Here is a 16,960-nt window from a genome sequence, read left to right on the forward strand (position 1 = left end):
CTTCTTTGAAAATCCAATTTGCTCCAAAGGTACATTATCCATTTATTAGGTTCTGACTCAGGAACAGGCTACTGATAGCAGTCTGATGTATTCTGACTGCTCTCCTCCAAGTCATTTATACTTAAAAGTGATCTTAAAAACAGTCCTTGAAAATGTATAATACATTTAAAACACATATATGATCAGTGTTTTTGTGGCTTTTGAAACAACCCTAAAGGATGGAGCCAGTTGGTAATCATTCCCACACAATGCAACTCAATGTTGCAGCACACAGAATGCAAAACATAGGACCTATAATAAACCTGACTTCAGATATTTCCACGTTCTAAGCAGACAGGGATGCAAAAAGTAAACAGAAAAAATCAAGAGACCAAAATATTAAAAATATTTTACTTTAAATGTTTAGGATTTCATAAAACTGAGTTCTGCTTTGATATTCAAAATCTGGCTTAATCCTGAATCAGTGAAAGAATCAAAACATTTGAAATTTTCTAAGCAGGAATATTCTGAAAAAAATAATTTAAGACAGTCAAAGTGCTTCTTTTTTCTATTCTGCCTTTTAACGTTGTATCGTTACCAAATAGAAATACTTTATTTAAAAAATGTCAAAAAGGCATGTTTTGAGATTGTTGAGAGTTTTCTGAAATTAAATTACGGAGAAATTTACCTGATTTTTCAAAGCATTTTATTTTCTGCAGAATTGCATATTCTGATGCAATATGGTTCCATCAGAAATTTTCTAGCCTACAGTGTAGGATTGTTGGTTGTAGCTGTGTTGGTCTGAAGGCAAGGGCAGACAAAGTTCTTTGGGTAAATGCGATATCTTTTATTAGACCAACTAAATAGTTGGAAAATTGTTCTTTGCAAGCCTTTGGGCACAAACACCCTTCTCCAGGCATAGGGAGAGTCCAGCTAAATCTAGACGCTTTATAAAAGGGATTGGATTTATTTAAAGAAAACATGTTTAAACTTGAGTGCCACTCTACATCCAAAACCTTTGTGTTCTTTTTAAATATGTTTTATTGTATTACTATTAACAGAAAACTGAGCATTTTCTTTCTAGGATAGTATTGCCAAAGACGTTTCACTTAATATGCAACTGCACTATTTCCAATGGCCACATGATGGCAATGCAGAAAAACATTTGCAGGGCTCTTCATGGGAATAAGCAATAAGAACAGGGGTGGGCTGGACGTATTTCTAAGAGTCACAGTGTAAAGTGTTCTCAAGTATTGTTATTTCTTTTAGCAGAAAAGAAAAATCTCTAATAGTGACAGTGTTCTCTGAATCAAAAGCAGACATAAAAAATGTGTAAGGTGCTGCATAGCCTCCTCTTGCATTTAATCCCTTGCTAGATTAAACCAAAGAGCCTTAGAAGACCACTTTCTATAGTGGCAATGGCAAATTAAATATCCCTAAAAGATGGGCCTCTGTGGATTTCTCACCTGGCAGTATCACTATACAAAGTAAATTATATTTAGAAGAAACAAATTGACAGTCACTGAATTCCAAAGATATGTACATGCCATTGAAGTCAAAGGGGTGGCTCTTATTAGCAATGTCAACCATGCACATGTCACAGGAATCCATAGTAACTGACCACCCTATGCTATTCAGGTTACTGAAGGCAGCTTGGGGTGAAGTTGTTTCCAGAATGATGAAAATAGGGAAGGGACCTGGTTGGATGAGTCTTTATAAGACTGATTGATTCAAAGCTCCTGGAGTTGCACCGTAATGATGATCGAGTAGAGTCTTTGAATGGGGGTCTTTTTGTTACAGAAATTGAAGTAAATAAATTAGTCTTACCGCATCCAGTATTCCTCCTCTCCTAATTTTCTCTTCCTGCATCTTCTACAGCCCCTAGTTGTGGTACCAACTCTGGAGTTAGCCTGCAAGCTCTTTAGAGCCTATTGTCTCTGCTGTGAAGGGCTTAGCACGTGTGGACCCTTGAAAGATAATAATGGATAATCAGCATAATTTGTGTTTTTAATCATCCTGCCACTGGGGGGTTAACAGCCAGGATGGAGAAATCAGACCAAAGAAAACAACAGGTTTGGTTGTCTGCCTTTTAATATCAGCTTGGATAGTTGAGTAAAGCTTCCTTCTGGATCTTTCCAAATGACTTGGATCTTTCTGCAGCCTGTTCGTTCAATGCTTTGCTCCCACTATTCACCTCAGAAGTGCAATAGCTTAGCTTTAATCTTGTTAACTGTCTCTCAACCAATACCACTTCCTTAAATATGGTACTTGGGCACATGACTTTTCAGTGCTAGAAATAATGATTAGCTGGCATTCCAGAAGCACAGGTAGGATGGCTGTGACAATGCTGCCAGATAAAGCTATAGTGTGTTCATAAACCCTTGGGTGCCTGCTTTGCTATGGACATACTGAGTGCATCTACATGAGATGCTAAATGCACAGTACACTAATTCTACTGTCCATTAGCATGTCCCAGCAAAAGCTGTGCTATTGCACTTAATGTGCAGTAGAATTAGTCTACCACTTTAGCTTCACTAAAAAGTTATACAGTATTACTACTGTGCAGTAGCACCTGTTACTGAGCATTCAGTTAGTACTTGTTATTACAGGTACTAAACTTAATGTGCAGTAACTACAGTGCATTAATGCACATGTAGACATGCCCACTGAAATGTAGACGTGGTTGGTGCCCACTGCTCAACATCAAAACTGTTGAGTAGATAGTATGAGCTGTCTGATTTGAGTTCCTCACACTTATGATTTTTATGCAAAGCCTATTTTATTAGAATCCTGCAGTAGATCACAGGTTCCTTTCCCTTGCTGTTGAACAAAAAGTGTCTATTTAGTATTCTCTCAGCTCCTCAATGCATGAAAAGTATTGACCATTTTATGATTAAATGAATTCTTTAACCCTAGATGCATTCCATAGTTCTGCCCTCATCTGATGTGCTGGAGGGCTGTAAGACGAGAGGGATATGGAAAGCTGGTCTTCCACATCTGCTCAAACTCACTCAGAGTCCTATATGGAAATACTACAAATCAGGAATGACGTAGAAATTTACTAACAAAATCATAAATAATAGTGTAGCAGGCTCAGTGCTTCAAAGACAGGCTGATAAGACGCAGGCCTCGTCGCCTTGAAGTCTGAAGCAGAGATACAGCCCCCCCCACCCCATTAGTTAACACGCAGCCAAAAACCAGTTTTGAAACAATTAAGAGTTTTCCCACACTGACCTAACATCTTGTTTTCCTTCACAGTGGAAAATTCCCACCTGCGCACGCATCTTGTCTGTAAACTATAAATCGCCTCTAACAGTTTTATTCGGGGCCTCTGAGTTCGCTCGGTGCCCAGCATGCTGAATAAATGTTGAGACTGACAGCGACTCTGTGTCTTTGGGAATAGCTCCGCAAGGGGTCACGAACTCCTCAACAATGACACATAAGGTGGTTGGTCTTGTGTTCTTCCATGATTTCATTTACTCATCACTAGGAACATGGAGAATCAAGGTATAAAGCAGACAGGGAAGTTTTTTAATTTTAAGCTAGGTTTCAGTAAAAACATTCAAAATAAGTTAATATTCTTCAGGAGAATCCCAGACCCAGGGCCAGCAAGACAACCAACAAAATACAACTCAAACAGACGCCATTACAGTCTGTTAAAAAGAGAAAAGGGCCTTGTGCACAGTGGGTTGGGAACGGGAGACAGGTCACCCCACACAGTCCAGATAGGCACTGTCACTCTCACCACATTACCAAGGTTCTCCACAGTACAAATTGGGCTCAGCCTCCCCCTGACATCACTGCATGATCTGAATGTACAATACACAATGAAGAACCATAACACAGCAAAAACACCTGCAGGGTAAATGCCAGAACTGGGCTTTACCTCTGGCATAGGGAATCTGCTCCACTGGCCCACAAAGCAGAAGTAAGGAGTGTGGGTTGACTGCTTTCCCAACATGCAGGAAAGTCACCAGAATTGTTTAAATCTTGCAGATCAGGGGTGCCAGTCTCAGGGTTCCTTCTTGCAGACAGCCTGCTGTCCTCCTATGTTGGGGGAAGAGCATATTGAAGAGCAGCTTGTTCTCTAGGTTTAAACATTGCTAAGCAAAATTTTAACCAGGGCTACCATTGCAACAGTAGCATGCAGCTCCTTGCAACCTCAAATTACATATACAGGTTTCCCTCCATTTATGTGGGCTCTTTATATGCAAATTCGCTCTTATGCAATGCGCATATTTAGACCCATAATTTGTTATATACAAGGTAAAATCGCTCTTATATGATCAGCATAAATGCCTCCTCCACCCCAGCCCAAGCAAGTAAGTCTCTGGGGGGAGGGGAAAGGGCCATGGCCCCATTCACCCTAGCCTTGGCTACAGTGGCCTTGGGAGCAGCCAGTGCCAGCAGCCAAGGGCTGCTCCAGCATGGGTTGGGGTGAGTGCAAAGAAGCAGAGCCCTGGGGGTACAGGGTAAGGCATTCACCCTGGCCCTGGAAGCAGCTGCCTGTAGCAGCTAGGCTGCACTGTGCCCCAAACCCCCAGGGCTCTGCCTGTCCCCACTGACCCCTTCCTGTGCTGGAGCAGAGAGCAACACCAGTGGGCTGCAGCGGCTAGGCTGCACTGTGCTCTGGCACAGGCAGCTGTTGTCAGCTGCTCCCAGGCCACTCTAGCATGAGCTGGGATGAGTGTGGATAGGTGGAGCCTTGGGCAGTGCAGGTCATGGCAGTCACCCCAGCCCTGGCTGCAGTGGGTGGGGTGAGTGGGGAGGGGTGACTAGCAGAACCCCAGGCAGTTTGGGGCACGGTGCATCCCAGCTGCTACCAAGGCCAGGGTGAGTACCACATCCCTGGGGCTCTACTTGTCTGCACTTAACCAAACCCATGCTTAGCTGCACCAGGAGCAGCTGACACCAGCTGCCTGGACCAGGGCAGCAGCCCAGCTGCTACAGGCAGCTGGTGTCTGCCACTTCCAGGGCTGCTGCACCAGGACTGGGCAAGTGCTGCTGTTCCCTCTGGTTTGCTGCCTTGTTTAGCCCAGGGAGTGGCACCCCTCCCCCCATCCCCTACCTAGTCCCAGCCTCACTCCCACCCTCACGCTCATGGGAACCTGCCCCTATTAGTTACATTATAAAGTGGATTTGCTTTATGTGAATTCAATCTGTGTGCCAATCCCTGGGAACGCATGCATCGCATAAATAGAGGGAAACCTGTGCTTATATTTCCCTTGTAAAATGCTACACCAGTGTCATTGCAATGCACAAATACAGGCTTCAGTCTTTTAAGGTATCTGCCAGCAACGAGCTGAGAACTTTAAACAGCTGTTTATAAATTAGGCCTTATAGCTAGCTGTTCCATGAGGTAGGGAGATATCCACATTTTACAAGTGGAGAAACTAAGTTATAGAAAGTTAAGGTGATTTTTTCAAAAACTGCCAATCACTCATTGCTTGGTCTGAGATCAGCTGGAGTTGTAGGTATTCAATGATTCTGAAATTCAGGACTGGTTCTGCAGTCTACATCACAGTTTGCAACTGTTCTGAGTATTTGTTTTCTGGCCATTCCTCCCAGAAGAAGCCAACAGTTTGTTTGGGTAAGCATTCCTAGAGAATCTGGCCTTTCCCTTAGCCTATATGATTTTTGTATGCATTATAGCACTTGCATCTAGGCAGAGGATTCCTCCTCTGAATCCCTTTTTATTCCACAGTCTAATGACCAGAGAAGCTAGACATGCATTGTACTTTAACTCTGCATTGTGTTCTGGTACTTCAGCATAAAATGTCTTTATGTTCTTGCTGCACACTTCTATGATGCTAATCAGGTTTTCTGCACAGTCTTTCTTTAATGCGTTGCCTCCTCCCTGCCTGAATAGCAGGTAGTCATTCTTCATCCAGCAGATGTGTCCTATCAGTTGGTACTTCCTGCACGTTGCCACACCAATGACTTCTCCCTTTCATACAGATCCGTTCTCCTTCTCTGAGTTCCCCGATATAATTCAAAAGAAGAACAGTCAAGGAGGGAATGGTTGTTACTTAGTTTAATAACCAGGCTGCAGTTTAGAAGTTACAGATTCCACTGTTGGGCCTACCACAGACCTCCTGAGCAAAAGCTACTGGTATTAGGTATGAAATTGCTTTGATTTGAGTTGAAATCACCATCCTGGATGGAAAGTGAACTTGTTGATTTGAAACTGAAAACTATGGGAGTTTGATGACTGAATTCCTGGCCCTTCATCTCTGTATGGCTCAGTTCCCATCTGTCAAAATCAGAACAATAATCTTTCCTTCTAAGCTCTTCAGGACAAGAGCTATCTCCTGCCATATATATGTACATTCTCTGGTGTACTGGAGCCCCAATCTAAGGTATTCTAGGCAAATGTTGCATTTTTAACTACTTCCAGTTTACCTCTATGTCTGCAATAATTCTTTCCTTCAACATTAGTTCTACAGTGTTGCTTGTTCTAAAAGTCAGATTTCTGTAGTTGCCCAGGTCACTCTTTTCCTTCTTCTTTTCTCCACTCACATGATACGCTGCCTGATATAACAGATTTATTAAAATTCCTTGCTACTAGACTGGCATTTTCCTTTGTTGGGTCTTTCAGAACTCTGAGATGGCCACAAGTAATGTTAAAAGGCTGACGGAAGGCTACTAATTGATTTCATCAAGGATCATTTTTGAAATCAGTCTTGTTTTATGTTTTCACTAATGACCCTGGCACAAAAGGGTGGAGTATGTGATGAAATGTGAAGAGGAAGGCAAAGTATAAGACAGTTATTTAATGGGAAATGGGAGTAAATGACAGATAATGCTAAGAAGGGTGAAATACAAGTAAATTATTTGCTTCACTCTTCACAAAAAGGGAGGAGAGGGGAATCAAGCTATAACCAGGAATTTTAAAAAAAAAAATTTGAACAAGATAGGATCATAGGCCAAAGACAATTTAAAAAAAAAACAGATTAAAGCATATTTAGATAGGTTAGATATATTCAAGTTAGCAAAGTCTGAAGAAATTGAACAGAATACTTCACTGATAATGGTTCATCTATTACTTTATCTAATTTATCTTGAAGAAGTCATGGTAGGATAAGGGATACTCCACAGGGCTGCCAAAATGGAAACAATGCACCTATCTTCAAAAAGCCAAAAAATGAAGACCTGGGAAATTATATATGTCACCCTAGCTTTGACATGGAAAGATACTAGAATGAATAAAACCATGTCAGAACAATCTAAGTTCTCTTTGCACTGGCCTACTGGATAAGGGGAAACCAGGAAATGAGATTCAGTCTGACTGCAGTAAGATTCATGACATTGTCACAGGACATTCTCATAAAGGAAGGAAAAACGGTCTACATGACATCACCATGAGATGTGTGTACTCTCTGTCAAATTGGGAGGGTATTCAAGGTGGGTTTTGCTTTGGACTTGGTTGAAACAGTATTTTCATTCATCAGCTAAATAATGAACTACAGGGCACTTACAAATTTGTGGATGACACTACTGGTACGGGTTGAAAGCACTCTGGAGGACAGATTCAGAATTCAAAATGATCTTAAACTGGAGAAATTGCCCACAGTCAGTAAGATGAAATTCAAAAAAGACAAGTGCAAAAAAGCTACACTTAAGGAGGAGACATCAAATACAAGTTATAAAATGGTAAATAACTGGCTAGGCAACTGCTACAGAGCTAATGGATCACAAACTGAAAATGAGTCAACAATATGTTGCTGCAAAAAAAGGGCAAATCTCATTCTGGGACCTATAAGCAGGAGTGTCATATGTATGACACAGAAGGTAATTATGCTGCTCTAATGAGTGATAGTGAGCTAAATTACTCTGTCTCGTTTTGGGTATCACACTTAAGGTGTTCACAAATGGGAAATAGTTCAGACAAAAGCAACAAAAAATGACAAAAGAAAACATGGCCTGTGAGGAAAGCTTGACAACACTAGGTTTGTGCAGAAAAGAGAAAGTGTTAGAAGACTGTTATCATATATTGAAAGTTGCAACGCAAAGGATGGTTCTAACTTCTTAATTCATCTCCATATGCACTGAGGGGCTGGACAAGAATAAACTGGCTAAATCTGTAGTAGATTTAGTTTAGGTATTTGGGGAAACTATAATTATAAGGCTAGTAAAGAATGAGAAATGCTATCATGGGATATTATGAAATCTCCCTCACCAGAGGTTTTTAAGAACAAGTAGGACAAACATTTCTTGGGGCATGACTGAGTACTTATCTTACTCAAAGCAGGAGCATGATGAGATAACCTTTTGGAGTCTCCTTCTAGGTCTACAGTTTTACAATTCCAAGAATCCCAAAGACCTCTCTTAGCCCTCAATAATATTGTCCCTGTCCAAAAATCTGAAAAAATAACTTCAATTAGCTTTCTTTTTAGGACTTCTATGGCCCACATTCCCTATGCTCCTGCACATCATATTTCATCAGACTGTTTGCCTCAGAGAGAATGGCATAGCTATACTGTACAAAATAGCACATGCTGTAAGAAACAAGGGGCATAGAGGAAAACAGGAAGGCTGGGAATTTGACATGATACAAAAAATTGCCTTTTTGCTCACTAAAAGTTCAGAACCTATTGCCACAAGATTTCTTTGAGACCACAAAGGAGAATACCCACTGATATTAGAAGGGTTTAAAACTAAGCTTGCAAATGGTTTAGTCTACAGCATAAACTAACCTTTAACTACTAGGAGGAACTTTCCCAGGGCAGCAGTTATCTCCTTACTACTTTTCATGGGGTGGCATGAATCTACCTTTGAAACAGCTAGTCTTTCCAGAGACAGGATTTAAACTAAATGGCCCATTTTTCTTATTCACTGAAGATATCCCTGTATTTTTTTTTCCTGATTCACTGAAGATATCCCTATATGTTTTATACCATGTGAGAGCTGAACCTCTCACCCCTGAGCCCCTACCTCCATGTTAACAAAAAAAAATAAACTCACTTTTATCACTGCACCTAAAATCATTTTGGATTTGATTTCATAATGCTTGAAAAGTTGAATCTTTTTGCCAGATGATGGTTTCTATTCCCTTTCTAAAAAGAGCTCCACCAAATCCTATTTCCCAAGGTGGAAACACATAGCACAGGAGTATTGCCTAGGTGCAGTTTTACAAAGTTTTCATGATTTTTTTGGCTGTAGAGCAGTAGTATAAGCATAACAAATACATGAACAATTCATGAATACAAGCCCTTAAGTACAAACACACCAACCACACTTCTATCAACCACAACAAGGATGCATGGCAGGGATTCCCCCTGACAAATTCTTTAAGAGCCAAAGGGACTCAGCCACCCACAAGTCCAACCATCTTCCCAGATATCTTTGCCTACAATCCGTACCAGCTACTAAACCTTAGGTATGTCCCAGCACACTCCTCTTACAGCAGGGCTGGAATGGACTCTAATCACCCACAGCTGGTTCAGCCTTGCTGTCTTGCAAATCCCAGCTCTTATTGTAGGCTACTGTGTTTCCAGCACTAAGGCTGGGAGAGAAGGATTAACTCCTTCCTTGACAAACTATAGCTAAGGTCTATACATGCTGCCACAGGGAGCCAGCATCAATTGTTTTTAGAGCCCAGTTCTTAATGGATTATAACACCACAGCCTTTCTATTTCAGAGGCAATGTATTATATAACAGTGAGTATCCAGAGACCATCTGCACTTTGAGGAGGTCCTAAATGGTGTTCTATCAATGCTAACAACATATTAATTGCTGTAAAATTTAGTGTGTGAATTTTGACAGCCTGTTATGTACAAAGTCAGTACCTAGTGTGATATTTGTCTCTTTGGTTTTAGGAATATATCAGTCCATATGTAATTCCTTCCTGGACCAGTCAAGATATTTGGTTAAAAAGGCTTACTTTCTTTTCTTCCACTAATTTACTTCCAATGTGAAGCCTCATCAGCTGTCTAATCAAAGGTGTTATAAAAAAGTACCTCACAGTCAGCCAATTGCTAGCTAATTCCATATTGTCCCTGTGTAGTTTGGTGGCAGATCCTATCTATGTACTTACATGGCCTTCACCTGCAAGGCAAGGAAGTACTATTGTCTTCACTTGATAGATAGGACAGATGGGGAAAGGCAGAGTGACCTAGCCAAGGTCACAAAAAAGTTTGTGATGGAGCTTGGACTGGAACTCAGGTCTTAAACTACTGCCTTAACCCTGGTCCATTGTTTTCTTCTAGGTGGTCAAGCAAATCAGAACTACCTTCTCCCCCTATGCATTGCTAGGGGGTGATAGCAACTGCATAAGAATATGAGTAGAACTTGATGAAGTAGGAAAGGGGAGTAGTGTGTTGCCATTGTTCATTCTGTACCTGCTGTGGGAAATGTACAGATTTTGGTCCCCAAGATTTTCACCAAGTGCAAAGGAGAGCTTTGCAAAAAGGACCCAAGTGATTTAGGAACACAGGCACCATTGACTTTTACAAGGATTAATGTTCCTAACTCACAAAGGTACATTTGAAAATTCCACCCTAAATTATTGTTGCATTTAAAAGACCTGTAAAACCAACTGCCTGGTACCACCTTGTGGCAGAGTCAAAAATTTAGCCCTAGACCCTGTGTATCTACAGTTCCCATAAAGACTTAATTGAAGGATGATCCTATTTATAGGACTATTATTTGCAGCTACAGATGCTAAAAGTTGATGGGTCTTGTCACATGAGAGTAGTTTGCCATATGCTCTGATTATTTCAACTATGAATGAGAAACAAAACTGCGAAGCCACATTTCTTGCTTTAGAAAAACAGCTGTGCTTCCTGTGTTATCTAAATGGAGCCAACACCTGTGAGGCAGAGTTATTTCTGCAGAAGTACAGGGACACACAGAGAAAGGAAAGAAATGTTGTCACCCCTGGTCAGGGATTGTTGCAGTACTCCCGGATGGTGCCTTGACTGCAATGTCCTCTATGGGGAAACACATGGGCACAGAATGACAAAAGTACCATCTGCCCAGGTATGCTCCTTCCTACTCCTGCTCTGCTCATCAGACACCACAACACCTCTTGGTCAACTTCAGATGGAGCCAGCTCCTTATCTGAAATATGAATTGCTTATACTAGGGATACCTGGGGGAGGACGAGGGGGAGCGTGGAGATATTTCAGCTGTCCAGACTTCCCTTTACACCAACCTTATTCATGCAAAGGGCTGGAATGTAATGGTCAGTTGTGTTTTATATCTCTAAAGAAAAAATAAAGATATCCCCAGGTGGCCTATCAGCCCATGTAGCTATCTATCTGAACAGCCCAGATTTGTGAACCCTTAGTCTTGGAAAAGAGAGAAAGAATCACAGAAAGTTAGCACTGGAAAGGACCTCAAGAGGTCTAGTCCAAGCCCCTGCTCAAAGCAGGACCAGCCCCAACTAGATCATCCTAACCAAAGCTTTGTCTAGCTAGGTTTTGAAAACCCCCAAGGATGGAGCTTCCACACCTCTTTGGGTAGCCTGTTCCAGTGTTTTATTACCCTTCTAGAGAGCAAATTCTTCCTAATATCTAACCTATACTTCCCTTGCTGCAACTTGAGACTGTTGCTCCTTGTTCTGTCATCTGCCACCACTGAGAATAGCCCAGCTCCATCCTTTTTCAAACCCCCCTTTGGGTAGTTGAACACTGCTATTAAGTATCCTCTCAGTCTCCTCTTCTCCAAACTAAATAAACCCAATTCCCCCAGTCTTTTCTCATAAGTCATGTCCCCCACCCCCCTCACTAGTTCCGTGACCCTCTGCTGGACTCCCTCAAATTTTTCTGCATCCTTTTTGTAGCGGGGGGCCCAAAACTTAACACAGTACTGCAGATGTGGCCTTACTAATGCTGAATAGAAGGCCATTATTACTTCCCTTAACCTACTGGCAACACACCTACCAACACAGCCCAGTATGCTGTTAGACGTCTTGGCATCTAGGCCAAACTGCTGACCCATATTCAGCTTGTAACTCCCAGGTCCTTTTCTGCAGAAAGAGGGAGAGTATGTCTACGTCAGGTATGTGGGTGGGTGTACATGAAAAAGAAGAGATGGGTTGGGGTGCATCAGAACATGTGGGAGAACCTGGAGGAGCAGGTATAAAAGGTAATGCAATTTTTAAAAGAAAACTCAGACTTGCAGAAAAATCAATATTTTCTGTAACAATCACAGCAAAAAAAACCCCACACAACTAAAAAATTGCAAAGCAATTACACTAAAAAAAATGCTCGAGTCATTAAGACAGTGTAACTGATCACTCCTCCAGCCAAGGTAGGCCCAGAATTATTGACTCCAAATCTATGAGCAAAACTCAGTGTCATAACTGTATGTTAGTCCAGCTCGCCAGTGTTGGCCATCTTTTATCAGGCAGTCTAACCCTGCACTGATTTTGGTCTGTCCTATAGTTCACACAGATGCTACCACTGGCAGAACTGCAATCCAGAGGTGTAACAAGGCAGACTGCGGGACTTGTAGGGGCAAGGTTGACTTCCAGTTGCTGCCATGTCACTGGCACAATCATGTAGCTGTGACCAGAGCCACCCCTACGGGTGTGTGGGGCCTGGGGCATATCACCCTGTGTGGGGCTGTTGGAGGAGGGGACAGTGGTGAGCAGCTGGAGCATGAAGTCAGAAGCACACAGCAGCAGCACATGCCAATGCCACTGTTTGCGGAGCCCCCCAAAGCGTGGGGCCCAAGTTGGTTACCCCGATTTCTCCCCCCTCCCCCCAAGGGACAGTTCTGACTGTGACAGCAGATGTTAGTTCCCATCCACCTGCCCAAATATGGCACCCTGGGGCTGCTACCCCAGTTGCCCTGCAGTAGTGATGCTATTGCTGAAATCAGAGTGGATTATTATTATTTATTACTATTATGTATGTATCTGTATGACTTGACTGCCAAGGAGCCAACAAAGAACAGGACCTCATTGTTTTTGCCATAATACAAAGATAAAATAATCAGGCCCGATTATTTTCCCCAAGATTAGGCAAGACTCTTTGTGCCATTCATTCTCAGAATGAAACATTTTAAAGTATTGCAGTGACACCTACCAGATCTGTAAACAAAGGATTACTAGAAGAGAGATATTATCTGTTGTGTAACAGTTTTCCAGACAGATTTTGATCTGGCTCAGTTCATACATACTATGCATTTGGTGTTCATGTTTATCATCACATTCTATTTTCTGCTCAACAGCTGCACATTTCTAGCAAAATGGGGTGCTCATGTCCTTCCACTAGCATCAACCCAGCGTGGAAATGCTTTCATTACAGCTACCTAGACACTGCACTGCCTACGTGCATTTAAAGTCCAAGTCTAAAAGGCTGAAGACAGAGCACATACAATCATACTCATTTTAGCCACTGACAAGTCTGGAGGACAAGTTCTGACTCAAGAGTCTTTGCTGATCATTTCAACTCACATAACATGCTCATTTCCTAAGAAATGCACTGGATGCAGCGCAGCCATGAGTGCTCACAGATGGTACAAACAAAATACAAAAGAAAAATGTTTGAGAACAGCTGACTGCAAAATAAGGCCCATTTTGAGCCTTCTGAATTGGCTCTGACCATGGTTGAAAAACACTAAAGGCCAGATTCATTCCAGCTGGCCGAAAGGAACATTATGATCCTTTTGGTCCAGCCAGGCCTTGCAGTGTCCCCCTTCTTTTCCCTCCCCCTTCCCTACCTGTTGTATTCTGAACACTGTTTTCTATTTAGAAGCTGAGCTTCCTGCAGTCCCTTCATAGCATTTCATGAAGTAAGTGTAAATGCTTATGCACCTCTGATTGAGTTAGTGTATAAGGTGCAAGTTTACCTCCCCGCCTTCTGCCTGGTATAAAGTGGTTACTGTTCAGCAATATGTTCCTAGCACAGGATGCCAATCTATCAGTCATGCTCCACCTCCACAGAAACCTGCCTTCCCATTTTTCTGCAAGAGGTATTCCAGGCTGAAAGGGAAAAATAGTGAAGTCGGTAACATAGGTAGCATTTTCATGCATACTGGGAATGCTGTAACCAATTATAGAAGAAGTACCAATTAATGCAAAAAAAGGGGAGGACACATTTCTTCTCCTCTGTCCTTGAGTTGGTGCAAACACTAATGCTTGCAAGTCAATGGGTGCCAGTGGCTCCCAAGTTCTGGAAGTGAGCTGTGTTTTGTCCTTTAACTATACCTGTTCTGGTATAATCTGGACCCATCATCCCATCTGGGGAAGTTTCTATGATGGAAACTGAAGTATAGATGATAAGGAGGCACTATGATCTTATTTGACTGGTTTGGGCTCCATCCAGTGTATTTTCCCCTTCAAGATTGACCAGAGAGGAGCAGAGAGGGCCTGACTAGTCTTATCTCTTCCTTGCTTTCCTACCTTTCACATTAAAGACTCAGTGTCCTGTTACAATCCAAAATATCTTCCAAAACATGAACTACCTTGTTTTACAAGAAAAATCATTCCCAAATTGTACCTGATATTTATAAAAATCAGAGACTTAAATGATTTCCAGTGTCTCCCCTACCCCCAAACCAGTGAGTCTTCAGGTTCTGAAAGAGATAAAGGCAACAGAGAAAGGGATTAATAAGCATTCACTACATCCCCTGGCACAGTCAGTTCCCCAGCACCCCCACATGCAGCAATGTATGCCAGGAAGCTGAAGCTGCCACCGAAGTGAGGCAGCTATCTCAGGTGTCTGCTACAGTCTCCTATGATTTGAAAGGGAATCTACAGAAAAAGACATTTATATCATTTATAGAAGCAAAGGCTTAGCTCTCTCCCCACACCCTACCAACAGCCCAGCTCTTGCCTCATCGAAACCCAATGTGTTGTGTCAGGATCAGTGTATCCCTGGCAGCTGGATGCGGAGCAGTGTACCCCCAGTGGCTGGACACGGAGTAGGGGAGGACGAGGTGCAGCTGGGATGCACAGCCAAACGCGGAGAGGTGGCAGCCACCGCATGTGAGCTTCCCCTGCCCCCCGTGTCTGGGCAGGGAGGTGGCACCTGCACAGCAGTACGGGATGGTGCCTGGCAGCACTCTGTCCCCGCCTGCCCATGTGTACTCCCTAGGGCCTTCTCAAGTACCCTTGGGGGTACATGTACCCCTGGCTGACAAGCCCTGTGTTACATCATCTCACTGACAATCATGACAATTTTATGTGCTGAAAAGCCCTTGCTACAGGAGGTGAAGAAGGGAGATACAGGCAGTGGCTAAGTCTCCCGGGAGTCTGGCCCGATCTTCCTTTCAGAGCCCAGCCCAGACCAATCGCATGCCAGGGTCCAAAGAAAAAAAAAGGGCGTATTTTATGTCAGCAAAGGAACCACAAGAATAACAAAATAAATCAAGGAAGGAAACAGCTGTGCTTGAATATTTCAGTCATAAAAAGAATCACAGTAATAGAAATCTAAATTCCTTACCAACAGGAGTGGTGCCACCCATAGGATCATCCCAGGCTCCTGGTGCAGTGGTTTGGGGTGGGGGAGGAAAATCCAAGTGCTTCTCCAACACCTCAGCCATAGTGCAGCTGCGGGGTGTGTCCTCTTGCTCTTCAGGATGCATCACAGGACTTCGAGCAGTGTACATCGGAACAAAGCAGACACCTAAGCAGCGGCCTTAATAAGTGTCAGGAGGGACCAGGCTTCTGGGAAAATAGGAAGAGCAGTGCAGAGAATCATGGGATGGGAGAAACAATCCACAGGCACCCCAGGGTGCGGGGCGTGGGCACGCATTGCGTGAAAGCGAATGTGCAAGCACCGCCGTGCAACACACGGGCAGGAAGTGGAAGGAGGGAGGGGGCCACACTGTCTGCAGGGCGGGCTGTGGCCCAGGCTGCCTAACCCCACTTCACGTGTGGAAGACGAGGCCAGGCCCCCACGCGGGGCGTGTCGGGGGAGCAGTCCACAGGAGCCACCTCTCTTGAGAAAACGGGTGGGGCAACAAGCCAGGTGAAGCGGCTCATGCCGTGTCCGAGGCAGAGGCCTCGCAGGCCTGAGCTCTGCCGAGGGCCCTGGACGCGGCGCAATCGCCTGCGCTGTGTGCGGACTCGGCGGCGGCGGCGGCGGGGACCGGGCTGCTTGTTGCCCTGCTCTGCGCGACCTGGCTCCGGCCTGCGTGCCCCAGGCGCCCCGGGCCGGCCCCGGCCGCTCCCCGGCGCCGGGCGGCCGCAGCCCGCGGGCAGGACGGCGGGGGCTGCCCCGCCCGCGGGCCCGCGCCGGGCACCAGCGCCCGGGGAAGGCACAGGCGAGGGCGATCGCCTCTCCTGCGCTGAAGGGGCACTCGGTTTCTCCTCGTTATTTTGCAAAGCAAGCCCGGCTCTGCTCTGATCTCCCCGGGGGCCGAGCGGGGGTGGGGTGAACGGAACTGCTGCCCTGGACGCCCCGGTTTTGCACAGCTTTCTGAGCGGATCTGGCCGGCCCGCCGGCGCTCCTCTCCCCCGCTTTACCGCATTGCAGAGCTCGCTGGGAACGCATTACCTTGCGAGGAGCATTCAGAGAGCCCGGCCTGCCCCTCCAGACAGCGGCAGCCCAGAAATGCCACGACAAATGTGCGCAGGTGGGAGCTGTTATCCGCCGACACCATCATCTGTTCCTTTCCCGGGTGCCTGCTGCATTTAGTGCTCTCCCGTTTTGAAAATAGAAATCTGGGGGTCGCTGGGAACGATTCCCCGCTCGCTCCTGGCTGCGAAGCTGCCGTGCATTTCCAAAGCCTCTCACCGACTGCAGGTCAATCGAGGAAAGCATGGTGTAAAGGCAATTCCTTCCTTCCTTCTTTCCAGTTAAGGAAGCTGTTTTGGCCCGTTATCCTGAATGTCTCCCTTTATACCACAACTAGCACTGGAAAGCTTGTCCGTGTTTGGGAGAGTGCCCGTTTCACGAACCTCTCTGAATCCCGTGACAAATCCCGACCATTTCCTGTTGTCACCGGGCATTTTTTCTCCCCTTGCGAGAACAAAAGAAGATATCTGCGCCAATCCCTGTTTCAATATCATAGGTTGTACTCGGG

At 44.3% G+C, this 16,960-nt stretch overlaps 1 long non-coding RNA gene across 1 annotated transcript; it reads right to left on the reverse strand.

The window, feature by feature from the left end:
* Positions 1-3,087: 3,087 nt before the first annotated feature.
* On the reverse strand, positions 3,088-16,566 carry LOC149856589 (uncharacterized). Its single transcript, XR_016444469.1, has 4 exons — positions 16,432-16,566; positions 15,376-15,599; positions 3,866-4,026; positions 3,088-3,465 (listed from the first exon to the last, which is right to left on the reverse strand). It is a non-coding gene; the product is annotated as an uncharacterized LOC149856589 (long non-coding RNA).
* Positions 16,567-16,960: the final 394 nt, after the last annotated feature.

Source organism: Crocodylus siamensis, chromosome 10 (genome assembly GCF_052110815.1).
Source record: "Crocodylus siamensis isolate JL-2025a chromosome 10, ASM5211081v1, whole genome shotgun sequence".
In the NCBI taxonomy this organism is placed as follows: domain Eukaryota; kingdom Metazoa; phylum Chordata; order Crocodylia; family Crocodylidae; genus Crocodylus; species Crocodylus siamensis.